At 39.0% G+C, this 17,358-nt stretch overlaps 1 long non-coding RNA gene across 1 annotated transcript in view; it reads right to left on the bottom strand.

The window, feature by feature from the left end:
- Positions 1 to 21: 21 nt before the first annotated feature.
- Positions 22 to 17,358, bottom strand: part of LOC108166983 (uncharacterized) — a 27,304-nt gene continuing 9,967 nt past the window's right edge. The window contains exons 2-3 of the long non-coding RNA XR_001777387.1: positions 11,629 to 11,715; positions 22 to 438 (exon numbers count right to left, since the gene is read on the bottom strand). This is a non-coding gene — a long non-coding RNA (uncharacterized LOC108166983). The remainder of the gene's footprint in view (positions 439 to 11,628; positions 11,716 to 17,358) is intronic.

Here is a 17,358-nt window from a genome sequence, read left to right as displayed (position 1 = left end):
TATATATATATATAGTGACGATTCTCTTGGAGTAACATTGTGGGTTTGCAGAGCACATACCCTTTTAGCACATACCTTCATAAACAGTCAACACAGGTAATACATTTAGAACAGTCCCAATGTGGGTCACGCTCAATCCTCTCTCTATCCCGCTTTATCACAGCGGTTCTGCTACACGTGAGGTTAAACATCCCATTTTTGGGCCGATCCAGTTGAGATCCTGCCAAAGATTAATCCATAATGCCCGTGGAAGGGCCCTTCATCCAACATGCTGCTGCTGCTGAAATAACACAGATAGCTGCTTCTGTTCCCAAGCATGCACTGCGGCTCTCCGATGACCCGGCGCTGCACCACTTCAGGAAGCCCACACAGCTCTCGCTCTTCCAGCTGGAGGGACCGTTTCATGTTCCGCCCAGGCGCGATGAGGAGTCTGTGCACCTGAAATGCAGAGATAGAGATTGGTATGGCACACTGTTTACTAAAACAAACATGCAAGCAAATTTGGACAGGACTGCAATAATCTTACTGAAAAATAAATACTCTTCGCCTGTTATTGTTGGAAAATGTTAAGCATTAAGTCCTGATGTTTTCATTGCCAACTCCAATCATGTGTCTGTGCAGGTTTCAGTTCCTTCTCCTAATCTCCTGGAAATATTTCTGGAACCGAAACTGCATTAATGTCGACTTTAAAAATAGGACGCCAGTGTTGTAAAAGTTTGAGAAAATATTTCCCACATTTGTCCGACAAATTATAAAGCGTACATGTCATCTACGTCGCCAAATGAAACTGTAATGTGGATATTATTTGTGGTTTTTAGACAGGCCGCGTTCATTATCATGCAATTAAAAGTCAAACGGACGGAAGCGGACCTGTATTGGTCCATACGCCGCAGGTACGCCAAATGTTTTAAGAAGTTCAGAGTTTTAAATCCGAGAAATGGTGAATGAGACCGTTGCTACAGTTTTCAGCCCTTTTAATGAGACCAGGGATATTTTCAGCATGACCGGAGTGTTCTTCCGGTCACGAAAAACCACAGACGTTCACGGCGTGGAAACTTAAGGCGCAGCACTCATCACTCTCATTAAGGTACCACCGTTTTCAGACTGCAGTCAGGAAGGTCAGAGCGGCGTCTCTGTAGTCCGACTAATTAACCGGCTAATGTCGGCTTGTTATACTGTAGAAAAAGCACAACGGCAAAAAATGCAGTATTCAAAACAAAAAGCATTTATTTAAAAAAAAAAAGAAACAACAGCAGCTAGCGTCTAAAGTGATGTTTTCCTCAAAGTATTTCAGTGATTCTTGAGAATAGGGACAAAACAGGTCCTATGGATAAAGCACAAAATTTGAATAAAATATACACAAAATATAATTTTTTCAAATATCTGACTAAGCTAACCTGGGTCATGTGAGCACAACAATGTATATTTTCCAGGTATTTGTTGAATATTTTTTTATTTTAAACATTGTAATCGGTTGATGATGCCTGTAAAATCCCTTGTCCCGGAGCAGAACTCAATACATTATAATGGTTTAAAACAATTAAATAAATACTAAAAGTATATATTATGACAATTAAGTATAAGTAGTCATATAAATAATTATAAAAGTATCAATAAATGTAATTAAAAATCATTTTAATATATTTTCTAACTCCATTGAAATTTGTCCCTAGTTTTTGTCAACACCGTCAGACATGAAAAGAATGTAAAAGAAATCAGGCATTATTGGGGGGGCACCAGAACTTCTGAGGACCCCATGACCTCTTCCTTTCTCTTTCTTTGCTAAGAGGGCTAATTAGTTCTGGTTGGCTTATGTTATTCTTTAGTTTTTTCTTCTTTTTAATCCTATGTTGTTTGTCACAACCATGATATGTCAACTCCATAACTGACAATTTACAAAACTTTGATGAAATTTTGTGAAATAAAAGCTTAATTTTGGTATATTATAAAGATTTCATGGACCCGATGAGCTACAATATGGCCTCCTTCAGAATAACATCATATAAATTGAGGTAGTTTGGCTTTTTGTCATCTCCGTCAGATGTCAGCTTAGTTTTTGTGAGTCTTTCAGTGAAATTGTTGTCAAATCTCACTTAAATGTGCAATTAATTAATTTTAATGTATTTTACATAAATTGCATTACTTCACATGTATCAAGTTTTTCATTTTACTCACTAGTTTGTCACCACCTTCAGTTCCGTGTCAACTCGGTCATGCACTGTCAACTCCATCAGATGGACTTTATGTTGTTTTTTGTTTTAAATAATATTTATTTTGTTTCTTGAGAAGCATTTGTCTGTAAAATGAGTAAAATATCAGTAACAGGGTCATTAAAAAATATTTTTTATTTATTTTTGTCAGATGGTGATGACAACGTTCTGGGTCACGTCGATTAAAAACGTAATTTAAAAAAAATGTTGCAACTGGGAGCCTGTACCTTAGCATCTTTACATTTCCAAAAAATTATTTGTCATATTTGCATACATAAGGTTGAGAAATAATAAAAAAAAGGGAGAATTAAAACCCATTTTGTCCTTATTCTCAAGAATCACTGATTTAATTTAAAGTTTAAATAAATAGGTGCTAAAGATATTACTGTAACTGCAGCAATATCAATGTGATACAATATTGTTGCAGCAGTTGAAAAAAATATCACTTTTAAAATCAGTTAGATCATGTCATGTATTTGTATAAACCACTATAAAACCAAGGCATTTTTACTGTGATCTGTCATTGGTGCTCTAAACAGAACGCCTGATCACATCCATATCTCATTGGTCAAAACAAGTAAACTTGCAAATATGTGCTGTGTCAAGTTTATTCTTCAACACTGTCATTTGTATTGACAAGTTGAGTGTGTAAAAGTCAAACAAACACATCACCGTGTGGGGCAAGATGCACGTTGCCCTCGGTATATGTTCCATCTTTATTCATGTACTGCATATCAGAACTTTTAGAAAACTTTCAGGGTACATTTCACTCTAAAACACATGCATCCCGTTGTCCCGCAGCTTCTGCTGTGGAGGAAAAACTCCCAACATCAATCCCCAAATCCCAAGAGAGCAAACCACCGCACACACAGAGAGGCTGGTTAAGGCCCGAGGGGTGTGGTTTCTTTCTCTCCCTGTAAAAGAAAGGGGCAGCTCAAAGCTATAGATAGGTTCAGACAAAACAAATACGCCCTTACACACAGGGACACACACACACACACACACACACACATAGCAGGAGCAGTAGCAGCAGGGTCAGGAAAGTGCTACTGACAAGGCCGTATTGAAGAAATGTTTGTTTTGGACCGTGTGGTCATGAGGTCCTTGACTTGTGGCCTTGTGTCAGCTAGAAATGATCAAATAATGCACTTACTTGTGTTCTAGTAATGTGATACGAATGAACAAGTGTTTATGAACACATTTATAAATGCATTTAAAAATAACAATAGGAAATGCAGTAATCAGGCTTTTCCCAGGCTGATAGCAATTTCCGATTTGCTTTGAGGTTCAATTTCGACTGATCACGATTAGTTTTTCTAAGAACTCTAAACACATGAAACGGAAGGAAAAAAAGATTATTTGAAAAGAGATAGTAGTTTGAGATGCAACAGTAGCTGAATTGATCATCCCTATTTACGATCCAAAGCATTTGTTTAAAAAAAAAAAAAAAAAAAGTTCACGCAGTTATTTGATGAGTTCTTGGTTTTGGTGTCTTTAATAAAAGAGAAAATAAAGGATTATTAGGGTTCTTGCTCAGGATCTGATCACCGATCAGAGTTAATCGGCAAACAATTACCTGTTCTGATCTCTTATTGATCAATTAGTCCACCTATAATAAAAAGATATATATTGAAATAATGGGTAACAAGATGGAAAGCTGTATTGACAACTCCATTACAACTTGCTTGGAGTATAATTTTTTTTAAACTCTCTGAAATGCACTCCAGTGTGTGAAGGACAGGACAGAAAAATCCCATCCTTGAAGAGGTGAGAGGACACGGCACGAAGCCGATATCCAACTCAGACTACAGGGGGATTAGAAGAGTTGGGCAGTCTAAGCCGATACAGGAAACAATGCCGAGGAGAGGCTGACACAAAAATGAAGTGATGGCTGTAGGGCGGTGTGGGACGCCATGTTGAGGAACAGGCTCTTTTGTTGGCTTCCACTCTGCTGAACGGGAGACGGCAGCGCCGAACCAATACAGGAAACAATAACCTGATTTCCACTGCCGAGCCGAACGGGATTTAGAGTTCGCCGCACTGGAACATCAAAGGCGCCTCATTTAAGCAGCCCCCGTGACATTTCACCTGCCTCTCCCCACATCCCTGTGTTATTACAGCCGGCAGTCCCTGCATCTATACTGCATTAGCGGTTGCCATGGTGAAGGGTCCTCCATCCCGCGTCTATCCTGCGCAAAGGAGGAGACGCTCAGAGCGGACTGAGCGCAAGGAGAAATCCAAGGTCTGAGAGACAGCTCAAACCCAGTGACAGCTGTGTGATGTGCAGGCGCTGAGATGTTCCTGCAAGGACCACGCTGAGATTTCTTGCTCCGGATCTATCGCTAGTTTACAAAACAGCACGACAGGCGCGGCGAGCCTAAACGCGCAGAGGGCCCGCAGACGGCGTTCGCCTCCATACGCTTCCAACTTTGTTTTCTTCCCCTCCACGACGGTTCTGCTGCTTCGGCTTCGTTTTATTAAAAGCTAGACAGGAATAACTTTCCTTGCGTTGAGTCTCAATCAGCACTCGAATGCGCAAAGTGTCACACAGCTTCCTGATATTTTTATTACGTCTCGTGACGGGGAAATTAAAACTTGTCACAGAGAGCGAACCGCTGCAGCTGAGGGGCTTAGAGCTCCTCAAAGTCATTTATCGGCTGGATTATCGTCAGCAGCTGTCTAATAAAGCCAGTCACATCTGGATTTATGTGCCGTTTGTGCCACATCCGCAGCAGGGCACAATCACTGTCGTTATTGTTCTCGCGTCAACGCCAGCTAAAACGTAATTTCAACATGCCCTGAGAGAGTGTAAATGTTAGCTGAAGAGGGAGGTGGCATTTCAGATGCTTTATCGAGATTTCAAGTCAAGCCAACAGAAAACTAACAGCGTTACTGATGAGAAAATGAGAGGAAGAGATGACCAAATATGGGAAACAAGCAAAAAAAAAGAAAAAACAATTAGCTGGGGTTTTCATTGGTTTTTCTACAAGGCTTTTGATGATTTATGGGCTAGTTAAAGGTTTCAGCACATTTGAAGGTTTTAAAAAGCTGAGATTTTTAATGTACTAATGTTTTCTATTGTACTGCTGCTATACTTTAAAGTCCTTTTAATGTCATGACAGAGAAATAAAGAGTTTCCTGAATGGATCAAGTAATGCACGTCCCTCCCGTGGTTGCTGCACACTGCCAGTCAGCTGAATTTTTTTGTTTATATCTTTGTAAATCTTTCTGATTGCACAAACACAGACAGTCACTGAGCACAAATTAAAGAAGTGTAACGTATCCAAATTACAACTGGCTCAATACGAACGTCTCCGTTAAACAGCATCTCTTTTCCAACTATACATCAATTGGTTGTGCTACTCCATAAATGACAGAACATGAGAATACATTTAGTAATAGTTAATTCTGAACTTTTGTTTAAGTATATCTAAATAGCAATAAGTAAAAATGACATATAACTTAACTGTGATTGTAATAATACATTATTTCTTACTGTAGTTGTAAGATTCAGTTTTAAATAAAATCAATTACATCACGTGTTTTCAATTTTGTTTAAGACACATAAAATCTTTATCCGAGTCTAAGCCCAACATTATTTCAGCTCATGAACGAACAGTGCAATATAAATCCTATGTGAAAATAAATCCATATTGTAAACGCTTGTAAGTCAAAAGCACATCTGGAAAACCGAGTCCTTGACGAGGCTGCACCATTGACAAGACTGACTCTGCTCAAATGAATTTATTAATCATGACTGAGCGTATTATTTCCACTCACTTTGTGGCGCAATAATTCAATAATTACTATTTGGTTATTCCAGGCAGATTCAAGCGGCACAGCAGCAGTTACAACAGCTGTGTCACATTTATCTTAAAGTCATCTTTCCACTGCATGAAACAACATCCTGCACGGCAGCCTCCGCTTCACCTTCCGCTAATCGATTCAGGAAGCCTGCTAAAACACGCCAAACGCCAACACGGACAGGCTTGTTACGTCCATTTTTATTAAGGCAGAGGACTTTGTCATTAGCAAATCAATTGCTGGTCCTATTCACATTTGAGCTGCGAATGACTGGAAGGAGCCGCCGCCCTCCCCCCCCCTTCAGAGATTCACTGACGTGGAGCTGTGGCTGCCATGGGGGAAAAAAAGAACTCAACTACTACAAACCATTTGGAAATGTCCTTAGAACTTCTTCTTCTTTTGCTCCAAAGCAGCTTATAGACAACAATGTCAAACTGACAACTTCTAGCATGGCTGATCCTGCATAGGTCCGCCTGGCTTTTGTGAGTGTGTGTGTGCTTACGACAGGGAGTGTGTGTGAAATACAGATAGAAGAAGAAAGAGTGAAAAATCAACATCAGAGTGTATTGTGGAGGCGCAGCCTCCCTTTTAAAAGGGTCAATGCAAACACACACCCACCTTGACAATAACACTTTTCTGTTTGCACACACTGCTGGTCATGAATGGCGGTCCTCAGCACAGGCCTCAGTCAAAGCGAACGGGGCTGAATGGTAAAGGAGACGATGACTGAGTCAACCAGAAGAATAACAAACTGCTTTTCAATGTCATCTGACTTAACATTGAGTCATTTTGTTGAAATCACAGCTCCTTCATGGCTCACAAACCAATTTAACATGTCATGAGACACAAAAGAAATGTTATTATTTCTGATTACTGTGAGAATTTGGATAAGTAGTGCTGCATGATAAATATCTAGCTTTTTTATTTGATCTGTAATGCACTCGTGTTATTAAGTATGAATAATATTTATTTAGGCTTTGATTTATTTCATCGCTCATAAAAAAAAAAAATATATATATATATATATCTTATTTAAAATTCACCCATGAATGTTGATTAAATGTTTTCCCTTGTCTAAATTTTGACCGTTAATGCAAAGTTACTCGTGTACGTTTAGGCCCGTCCACTTTAATTATTTTTCAGCCAACAAAACAGAAGACTACGTTCTAAAGAAATGCAAAAAAAATAAAAAAAATAACTAAAGCGTCAAGTTAACTACTGAAAACACGACCACACGTAGCAACCTTTTGACGAATAAATCCATTAAAAAGCCTCGTCGGAAAATGAAAAAGGAAAAAATGAAGGACATAGAACTACATTACTTGGATGTCACTTAAAGGCCTTGAAGGTGTAATCACAGCACCATCTATTAGACAGCACTTCAAAAACGTATTGAAATCTTATCGTTTTAGTCGTTTGTAGGCGAGGTTAAGAGTCTACGTAAAGATATACAAATTACCTGCAGAGATAAGGCGTACAGAGGCAAAGATAACAAATCTGAAATATGCAGATATTTATTATCTGCAGAGATGTGAAATGTGGGCTGCGATTGATAAATATGAAAGGAGCTTAAGTTGAATTTTCGTCTCGTGGTGCAAATATACTTTTTTCATCACTGTCATTGTGAATGTAACCCACTCAACAAAAACTGATTCTTCAAAGAAAATTTTAAAACAGAGACACCAGCAGCTCTGCGTTCTGCAGAGTAATTTACTCTTTATGGTTTTTCAAATCAAAATAAAATCTGTTCACCGTGAAGCTAAAATATGTTTTGATTATGTTTTTAAAATTAATTACGTAAATATGTGAATATGTCACATTATTTCATTCATCTTGTTCTAAGGGTGTAAGTCAATCGTAAATATATGCGACGCAGCTGAAATACAGCTATTTATTTTGTTCTTTTTTTCTCTTTTTTAAAAAGTAAAAACAATTGAGTTATAACCACACACTTGATTGTTCCAAATTGCTTAGAGCCAAATTGGATGCTAAGCTACCTGAAAGCCAGAGGGGGAGCTCTACTGTTCGAACAACTAAAATTACAAAGTACCTTTGCTCTTTTCAGGAATAATAAAAAAAAAAAAACAAGAAAATAAAATGTATGCTATGAATGAATGACATACCATGCATTACATACATTGAATGCTGAACAGAAGCAGTAACATAAATAGTATTTGTAATACTAATTGCATCAATTTAAGTAAACTAATTTGTATTTATGCACATATTCATTGAGAGTGTTTCAGACTTTACTGTATAGTAGCTATGCTGTGGAGTTAGTGAGAAAAAATAAGATGAAAATATAAAAAGCATCAAATGTCTTGCCCTTATACTGCATATCTAATTATTTCCTCTTGATGTTTTATAAAACTAGTATGATGTTGGAAGGTTGATTGAATTTGCCTTCAAAACTACACAAGATTACACAAAGTGAAAAACAAGATTTGCATCTTTATCAAAGATGCAGCATCCAGTAAAATAATAATAAACATGATATTTGTAATTGTACATGTTATATATATATATATATGTGTGTGTGTGTGTGTGTGTATGTGTGTGCTGAATATACATATATTGCAGATTTGACCACATCACCTTCTCAGTCTGGACTCTAATTTTAAAAAGGGCCCAAAAATGTATTAAATATAACGATGCAATGCAAACATTTGCACGTTTTCTCCCCCCCCCCCCCCACCTTAAAAGATTACACATCGAATCAGCTCAAACTCCACCCAGCAATTGTAAGAAAGTCTGGGAAAACAAATCAGCATCGAACAAAGATTTGAAGCGGCAGAGGCGACACCAGCTTGTAAACAATGGCTATGGCTGCCAGTTTCACTGTGTCTCACTGACCACAGTGTTAATCCACTTAAGAGACAAAAGACACAACACTACTGATCTGACACTCTTCCCTACACAGCACCTCTCCATATTAAATATAACCTTTTTTTTTTTTTTTTTTTTTTAAGGCATTACTTTGTTACCTTGCAATTTTAGGTAAAACACAAAAATTCAGTTTTAATGATGTGGTCAGACTAAAGACGACAAAATCTCATCTGAGGGTCGGTGGGACTTGGCCGCGGTCTGCGCGATTTTTCACGGTGTCTTCTCCCTCGGTCATTCTCTCTCCCAGGCATTACCTTAACAAAAGCCTTTCTCGCGCACACAAACATCCACTCGACCAGTAAGCACAAACGGCGCAGACAAAATGGCTGAATAGTGATGGAGGGACTGCATGTTCTTTATGTGTCGACTAATCAGCCAGCACTAACATGTGTCAAACACTGCACTCCCACTCTCCTCCGAATGGGAACATTGTCCTTCAGACAGAGAGAAAAACTAACACTCTTTCGATACCCAGACAACGAATAAAAAGCACATAAATAAGGCTGCAGTCACCTCCAGAAAATCAAATACGAAAACGTCGGGACAATTGCTACAACAACTGCTCATTTCATTCTTTCCCACAGCAAAAGTGTTTGATAAAAAAAAAAATAAATAAAAAAAAAAAAAAAAAAAATATATATATATATATAATTGAAAAATAACAGTGTCACTCTGGCGTTTTTATAAGCAAGATAAAGCTGGAGGTTTTCGACAAACAGCTCTACTGTCACAACCCGAGGTTTGACCAATAACCTATCGCTATAGGACTAATATTCTCCACACGCGAACACGTAATATGGCATCAGTATTCTGTAAAGCCTGTCTGTCTCCAGCTCTGCTGCATTATTTTTAATTTATACACCAGCAGACAACACCCTCACATCCAAAACCTGAAAAATATAGTCACAGACAGACAGATAGACAGATAGACAGATAGATAGATAGATAGATAGATAGATAGATAGATAGATAGATAGATAGATAGATATTTCTTTTAGTGCTGTCAGACAGGAATTAACTTTGTGAATATTTTAGGCTTGACGGACTGAAAGAGAGGAAAGAAACACAAAGAATGTGGCTACAGGACCACTCTATAATCCTATCAGGCCAGTCCATGGTACGACTGTGTGTGAAGAGCAGAAGCCACAGTGGAATCAAACCCCAAAACGTTTCTTTGTTTATCACTTGCAACAAATGAGAATTGTTATTTCACAGTTCTGATTGCTACGTCTGAATAATTTTTTGCATTCGCTGTAGACTTTGGAGGTCTCATGTCGTCTGTGTTGTGGATTCGCGTGAGCGTTTTTTGGGGTCTGTCTTTTGTGAATCTTGGTCAGGTGGGCTGAAAATGGGGGTGGTGGAGTTAGAATAAGGTTAGTCTGTCCCAAACGGTCGAAGGCGTGGCACTGAAAATAACAGAATGCTACTGATGCACACAGGCAAACAGATTGCTAAAAAGAATCCTCTACTTTAGTCAAAAACTGTCTTTTTTTTACTGAAAGAAACTGCAACTAAAACGGGATATGACAGGAGAAGAACCGAAACAAATTATTACTCTTCTTCTCTTTGTGTTGTCTGTGTGTTTATGAGACGTCGAGCACAGCTGAACAAAAGGTCGCCATATATCACGATACAAATTTTACTCCGTTACACTGCGTTTATGGATGCCCAGTTCACGTGGAAACACAAAGATGGCTTTAATTTCCCTTTTCATGCCTATTGTAAAATTCAGTGGATCTTATAATCCACGTGATGTTCTGTGCACACACACACACACAAGGACAAACAATTTATCTGTGAAAATATTCGGTGAAACACACTTCAGATAAAAAAAGAGAAAAAACTGAAACACCAAACAACTAATCATCGTGACACTGATCAATATTTGAACAAAGGTGCATCAAAACAAACCAAAAAAAAAAAAATCCACAAAGCTGTATTTTTGTCCAAGACATCGTACGCCCTCCGTCTTACAGCTGGCTATCCGACAAGCAGACAAAGAGACAGTACCGCAGTGTGAAAATGTAGTGACGTAACTGGCTTCTCTGCAGCTGAGAATTAGCTAGGGTATGTATCGGTTCGTTTTACGCTCTGAGGGTCAAAGTGAGCCTTCATGCCGCTGATCGTATTTTGAAAGTTAGCTGCTTCCCAGTTAGCCTATTGTATCTACAATTATGCCTTGCCTTGTTTCCTGGTGTGTATACGTGCTCCAGCACATATACACGCAATGGGGATGGGCTGGGTCTGGCTGTGGTAAACTGAATTATCAGCATCTCACTCTTTGCTCGTCTTTGCTTCTTCCTTTCTCGAACTGTACCTCACCCATCCCCCTACGCTCCTGTCCTCTCCTCTCTTCGTCTTTCCTCGCCTCCAAGATTTTTCCACAGTGAAGGAGGTAAATAAAACTGCAGTGCTAGAATTTTAATAAGGGTCTTTTTTTAAAATTATTTTTCTGGTTTATGCCTGGATAGACAAGCCGGCAAAAGGAAAAAATATGACAAAAAAGACAACACACTCTTCCAACCCACTAATTGCAAAAATACTTTGAATTTCACATTTTGAGACAGAAGATGCCAAGGCTGGCTTTAGCATGGCATTAATGACTCAGAGGGGGGATCAAGCAATGTTGTTTTTGCTAGCTATGTCAATACTAGCCTTGAATTTCTATTGAGAGGAACCTTAAAAATGCCAATGTGTGGTTTTAAATCTCCTTAAAGCAGAGGCTCACCTGGTTGAGGTAGCTGCTAGCCGCTAGCGTCATGGAGGCCTAAAAAAAGCTGAAGTCTGCTCCTTGTAGAATCCAGTCCCAGTCATCCTAGGGTGAAACAACAAAAAAAACTGCAGAAAAAAATTGCAAAAATAATAACCCATCTTTTGAGTTGAAAGAATAAAAAGTGGCAGAAAAGAGGGAAAGGGTGAGCAGATGTCATCAGAAAAGAGGAGAGAAGCTAGCTAATGAGGAGAGGAGAGGGATGCTAGTTCTTCACCGAGCAACTTTAAACTTTGAGGACAGACGCAACAGATGCAGCAGTGGTGTATTGTGGAGGGTATTAGGGCAAAGGGAGACCCCAAAAATCTCCCCCACTGTGCCCGCACATTTGTTTGTGTGTGTGTGTGAGTGTGACAGCAGGGAGCAGCTCAACGCAGGACGCTGCACGCAGCAAGGGGCCATTAGACATGGTGGGGTGACCCACATAAAAGATGCACACACACACAGGCATGAAACTTTCTTTTCTGCATTCAATGTGGCATGATAACCATAAAGCTGGGATTCTTTAGCATTTGGGTTTAGCACGGCCATTGTCATCTGGTTCTCACAGTGTGGGATTTGGTGAGCTGGTTGAAGAAGCCTTTTACAACCAGGCATGTTCTTCCTGGTCAGTTCTCTAAAGTAAAGGATTTGAAATTAAGTGGTTTGGGCATTTTTTCCCCACACATTCATCTGTGTTGATGGTGCTGACAGAGAGTAGTAGTACATTTCTGTGCCTGTGACTTAGTGAGAAGCTGCGCAAGTTTTAGATGACATTTGCTGCCTTATTCTCAGGATGAGAATACATCAAACCCCCATTTGGCCACTCGCACTCAGTCGGGTTATGCTGTCCACTGTTGCCACATACTTGCTCAGTATGAGGGATTGCTGCAAACTCAATACAGTCGGCTGGGTTTCCTTACATTAACAAAAACATTTTTCCAATTGGCAAAATAAATTGAACTCGACTTCAATGTTTTATAAAATGTATTTTATAAATTATTGCTGACTGTAAAGAAAGGCAAGCGTGACTTAGTTGAATGTCATGGGGTTTTTATTTTTTGTCTTAATCTTAGAAGTGGCCAAGTTTAAATGGCTTCTGTGTCACAGAAGGAAAACTTGAAATCAGGGATGCAAATTAAAACTTCCTAAACACCGATCAATATAAAGTAAAACATAAATTTAATTGAAGAAATGATGCTGAAGCGGAAGCTTGTTTAAAATATGCTGAAGAAGATTACTGGGAGAAAACAGTCCCAGCTGTACAGCTGAAATCTTTGAGTATTGTTTATTTTATTTATTTCGAACATGACAAGTATAAAATCACACACATGAACAAGGAATGCAAAAGACATATTTTTGGTACTACAATAATCTTAACACGCTCGAAAAGGGGTAGGAAAAAGTAAGAAACGTATGAACTCCTGCCTCATGAACTCATACTACATTTTCAGATGGACCCTCATTATTAAATCAAATAAAATACAAAATAAAAAACAAACACAGGTTAATTAATGTTCCAATTTATCTGGGTTAACATGTCTTAATATATACATCCAGAGCCGCACACACTCATATGCATTAGCCTCAATTTACACATTTGGAGGAAGAATGCTTGTCCACTTCAGCCCAAAAAATTACATACAGAAAGTGAAGGTTGCAGATGTGAACATCATGCTGTGGGCTGTCTTATATTATGTGATACTGGCAAACTTCATGCAACTGAAGGACGGATGAATGGAGAAATGTACTGGGCCTTCTCTCTGAGAACCTGAAGAGTTTAATTAGATAGAATGTGGCTCATTCTATCTAATTAAACTCCTAAATGGTTTACAAAAAAAATCAAGAGTGGTCCAGTCTGGATAACTAATTTGTTTCCAATTAAAAAACAATAGAAAGAACTGCAGATCCGAGTTCAAAGGAAGTATCTCTAAAAACTTTAAGCTTCGAAGACAGTTTGTGCCGAACAAAAGGTTACAATCGCAATTTTTCCATATGTGAGAATTTTAAGTTCTCATCATCACAACAGGCTTTTTCTGCAAAGTATTCAACACATTTCTGTAAGTGTTTTCAATACTTGGTTAATGTTCCATTCAAATTTTGTAATGGAACATTGATTGGTTGCACAATTTGCCTTGATTCATTTGTATTTATGGATTACTAGAGTCGGTGCCGATTTTACGTCAATCACCCCGAAAGAAATATTTACATCGAGAAAAACATTTTAAATACTTTTTTACTTGCTTTAAATGTTTTTTTGGGGTTTTTTTTTTAGCAGTTTCGATACTCAGAGCTGCCTCACTGTATTCTCTGACCAAACATAAAAAAAAAAAAAACACAAAAAAAACCAGACACACAGATCCTGCATCGACATGTCTGCTAGACCAACATGCCAAAAGGTCTGGTTGAACATAAAACTGCTGCTTCATTGTGACCCATTAACACAACTATGCTTTCTAATAGGTGCTCCAGCTCAACGTTGGTTGTTTATTTAATGGACCCAAGCTACATCAGCTTTCTCAGTAACTCCATCACAATGTGGTGGTCATTAATAAGTCCTAAAATGTGCCTTTTTATTTTTTTTCTCGTCCATAATTACAGTTTGGCCGCACCGCTCCACTTGCACATAGAGCTTCGCTGCAGACAGATTGTTGAGTTGGCCTGCAGTTCTGAAACTCTCCTTCTTTCATTATCCTTATCGCTCCATATCTCCTCCACTCCCTCCCCATACACACACGCACACACACACACACACATGCTCACGCATACATTGCCAGAGGGATTTGCAGCAGCTAGAAAGAACAGGAGTGCATGTGTGTGTGTGCGTAAATGTGTGTGAATGCGTGTATGTGCGCAAGCACAGCAGGGAGTTGCCAATTACAGCAGTGATTAAAACCTAGCGGTGTGGAAAGAGGGAGTAAGAGAAATAAGGAGAGGAGAGTAGGAAGGAAGAAAAGAAAAGAAAAGAAAAGAGGACGGATCTGGACGGACAGAGAGACGGTGAGGGATAATAATGGTGAAGAATACAAATGCATCTCGCAACATACAGCCTCTCTATTCCCCCCCACGTACCCCTCCACCACACCTTTTCTTATCAATGTCCTGAATTGGAGCTGCGACATTTATGGAGAGCGAAAACTCCTGCAAATAGGCTCCGGCAATTTGCCGCGCAGCGCTCAAGGAGAGGCTCCGTAAACAGGAGTGCATCAGTGTCAAAATGAGCAACATCGTTATTGAAGGTTGGAGAAAGTCGGGATAATAATAATCAGAGTGCAGCGATCTACTGAAGGCTGCCGCTTCTGAACAAGGCATCAGTCCTGATTTACCTGCAGACTGTAATGTCATAATTAGTGTCAAGAGACACGAATGACGAATAAATAGATTTATGGGGGGAAAACTTTTTGCTGCAGACGGAAAGTAAGGTACGAGATACTTTGCAGGAAGTTGAACTTTAGCCTTCAACAGCAAAGATAGTACAATAGGAAAATTATATTATATCTACTTAATAGAGAATATTTCACAATGAAAGTAAAAAAAGACACAGTCATCAGTTAATAGACTTTCTCAGCTCTGTGTGTATGTTGTCAGATTATATTTAGTTAGTGAGAGGCATCTAATTATTAACGTTGTTAACGTTGGGCTAACGAAAGCCAAAAAGGCAGGGGACGGCCATGATTGTCTTCCTGTTGGTGGATCACACCGTGACATGGTTGATCTTAGACAACCTTTCCCATCTCCGGCTCAGTGCCCTTCATGTGTCCCTCTGTTAACAACAAAAGCTTCTTCTCACGTTATAGATGAGAGCAGGATGGCCACACAGTTTACAGCCTAACATTTGTAATGTCTGCACCTGCAAGGCATGAAGGGTGATTTACCAATTCACATAGATAATTGAGGTATTGTGTTTTTTCCTGTGTATTATTAACTATATGGGGAAAGCTTTGTTTTTATTTTTGTTTTGGTTTTGTTTTGCTTTACTTTCACTCTATGCAATGAGTCGCACCATCACATATAACAGAACAGCAGCTTCTAGCAGCGTGTAGGATGTTTGGTGAGTCCAGTTTACCGTATAGTACTTAGCAGAAGAATTCATACGCCCATCGCATTACGACCACAAACTTCAACATTTTTGTGGGTATTTTAAAAAAATTTCTCTGTGAGAAATTGTATGAATAAGCCCTGCATGAAAAACTTCTCCACAGCTTCATTCCTGGCATATAATTGGTGTTCCTTCGCAGAGCAGATGTATTAGCCGATTGTTGTACTCTTTACCAAGTTATTGAGCTCAAAAAGCAATGGGGGTCAAACCCAAAAGCATGCCTCACTTTTTAAATTAAAAAAAAAATAAATTTGTAAAGCGAATTATAAAACAATCTGTGATTTTGCTTCCACAAAAGCCTTTCGCTTGCATTTCAAACAAGACATGATTATTGCATGTTCTTAAGTCATGAAGACGTACAAAGGACGTTCATTAGGTCCAATTTCAATACGGCTCAGCCGTATAAGCGGGAAAGTTGGGCTCAGAAACGAAGACGCTCGTCACATGACTGTCTATTTCTACGACTCATGTATGCAACAGCTGGAAACGTCTGCATACTTTTATTTATCTGCCTTCCTGTTTGTTCTTATTGAGCTAACACCAGGTTATTGAAACAGTAGCAAAATGACTGTAATATGTTGAAGAACCAACACACAAATCTGGTTTTTACTACATCAAAGATGTACCTGTTGAGAAGACGTGCTCTTCATCGTTCAGCCGTTTTCAGCTCACTGTCTCTCATGTCGACCACAAACAAGAAATTCCACTCAGCTCTGGACTCTGCAGGGATGACTCCCAAAACAAATGTTGGTTAAGCTAATCTTTGAGTTACAAGACTGGAGGCTTTTATTCAGTCTTTTAGTCATATCTTTAACAGAAGTGTCACTCATTTAAAAAAAACAAAAAAAAACTCTTTGCATTCTCAAATTTGCCAATTTAAGCTGTAAAAAGTAGCATTTTGGGGGGGATTGATGAGGTTAAATGTACTTTTTTTTTTCTTTTTTGGAAGAATGTACCTGTCAAACACTGAAACGCTGAAGAGAGAACAAAAACAAAAGACAGCAGAACATATTTTCAATGCAAACCTGATATTGCACCCCTCAAAGCTGAATTAAAATTCCTTGATTTATTTTATTCATCATATCGAAAGCCAGCCAGGCTCTTTCTAATGAAGCCAGCGGCTAGTTTGATGTTTGTGTGCGTGTGTGTGTGTCTGCAGAGTGGCAGGTGAGTGAGCTATCTGCAGCGCTCACACTCTCACCCCCTGCTGTGTTTAATCAATACCATTCTGTATTCCAGCCTTCACACATGGCCATGCACGCACGCATACACACACACACACACAAACACTTTGCAATATCTTTCTGTGAGACATCTTGGGAATACTAAGCATGAATAACTTCACACTTCTCCTCAGTGAATAAACACTGCACAAATACATACAGAGGGAATGTGTGTTTATATGTGCTTCTTTTGTGGATGTCTGATACTGTGTGTGTGTGTGTGTGTGTGTGTGTCTGTCCAAAGAGGGAGGAGATAATTAATTGTAGTCTGTTGTGCCCACAAAACATGAGCAATATCTAGATTACATCAGACATATACTTATCCCACTATATGTGTGTGTGTGTGTGTGTGTGTGTGTGTGTGTGTGTGTGTGTGTGTGTGTGTGT

Source organism: Poecilia reticulata, linkage group LG16 (assembly GCF_000633615.1).
Source record: "Poecilia reticulata strain Guanapo linkage group LG16, Guppy_female_1.0+MT, whole genome shotgun sequence".
Taxonomy (NCBI): domain Eukaryota; kingdom Metazoa; phylum Chordata; class Actinopteri; order Cyprinodontiformes; family Poeciliidae; genus Poecilia; species Poecilia reticulata.
The sequence above is the reverse complement of the archived record's forward strand: the minus strand, read 5'-3'. Positions and strand labels throughout refer to the sequence as shown.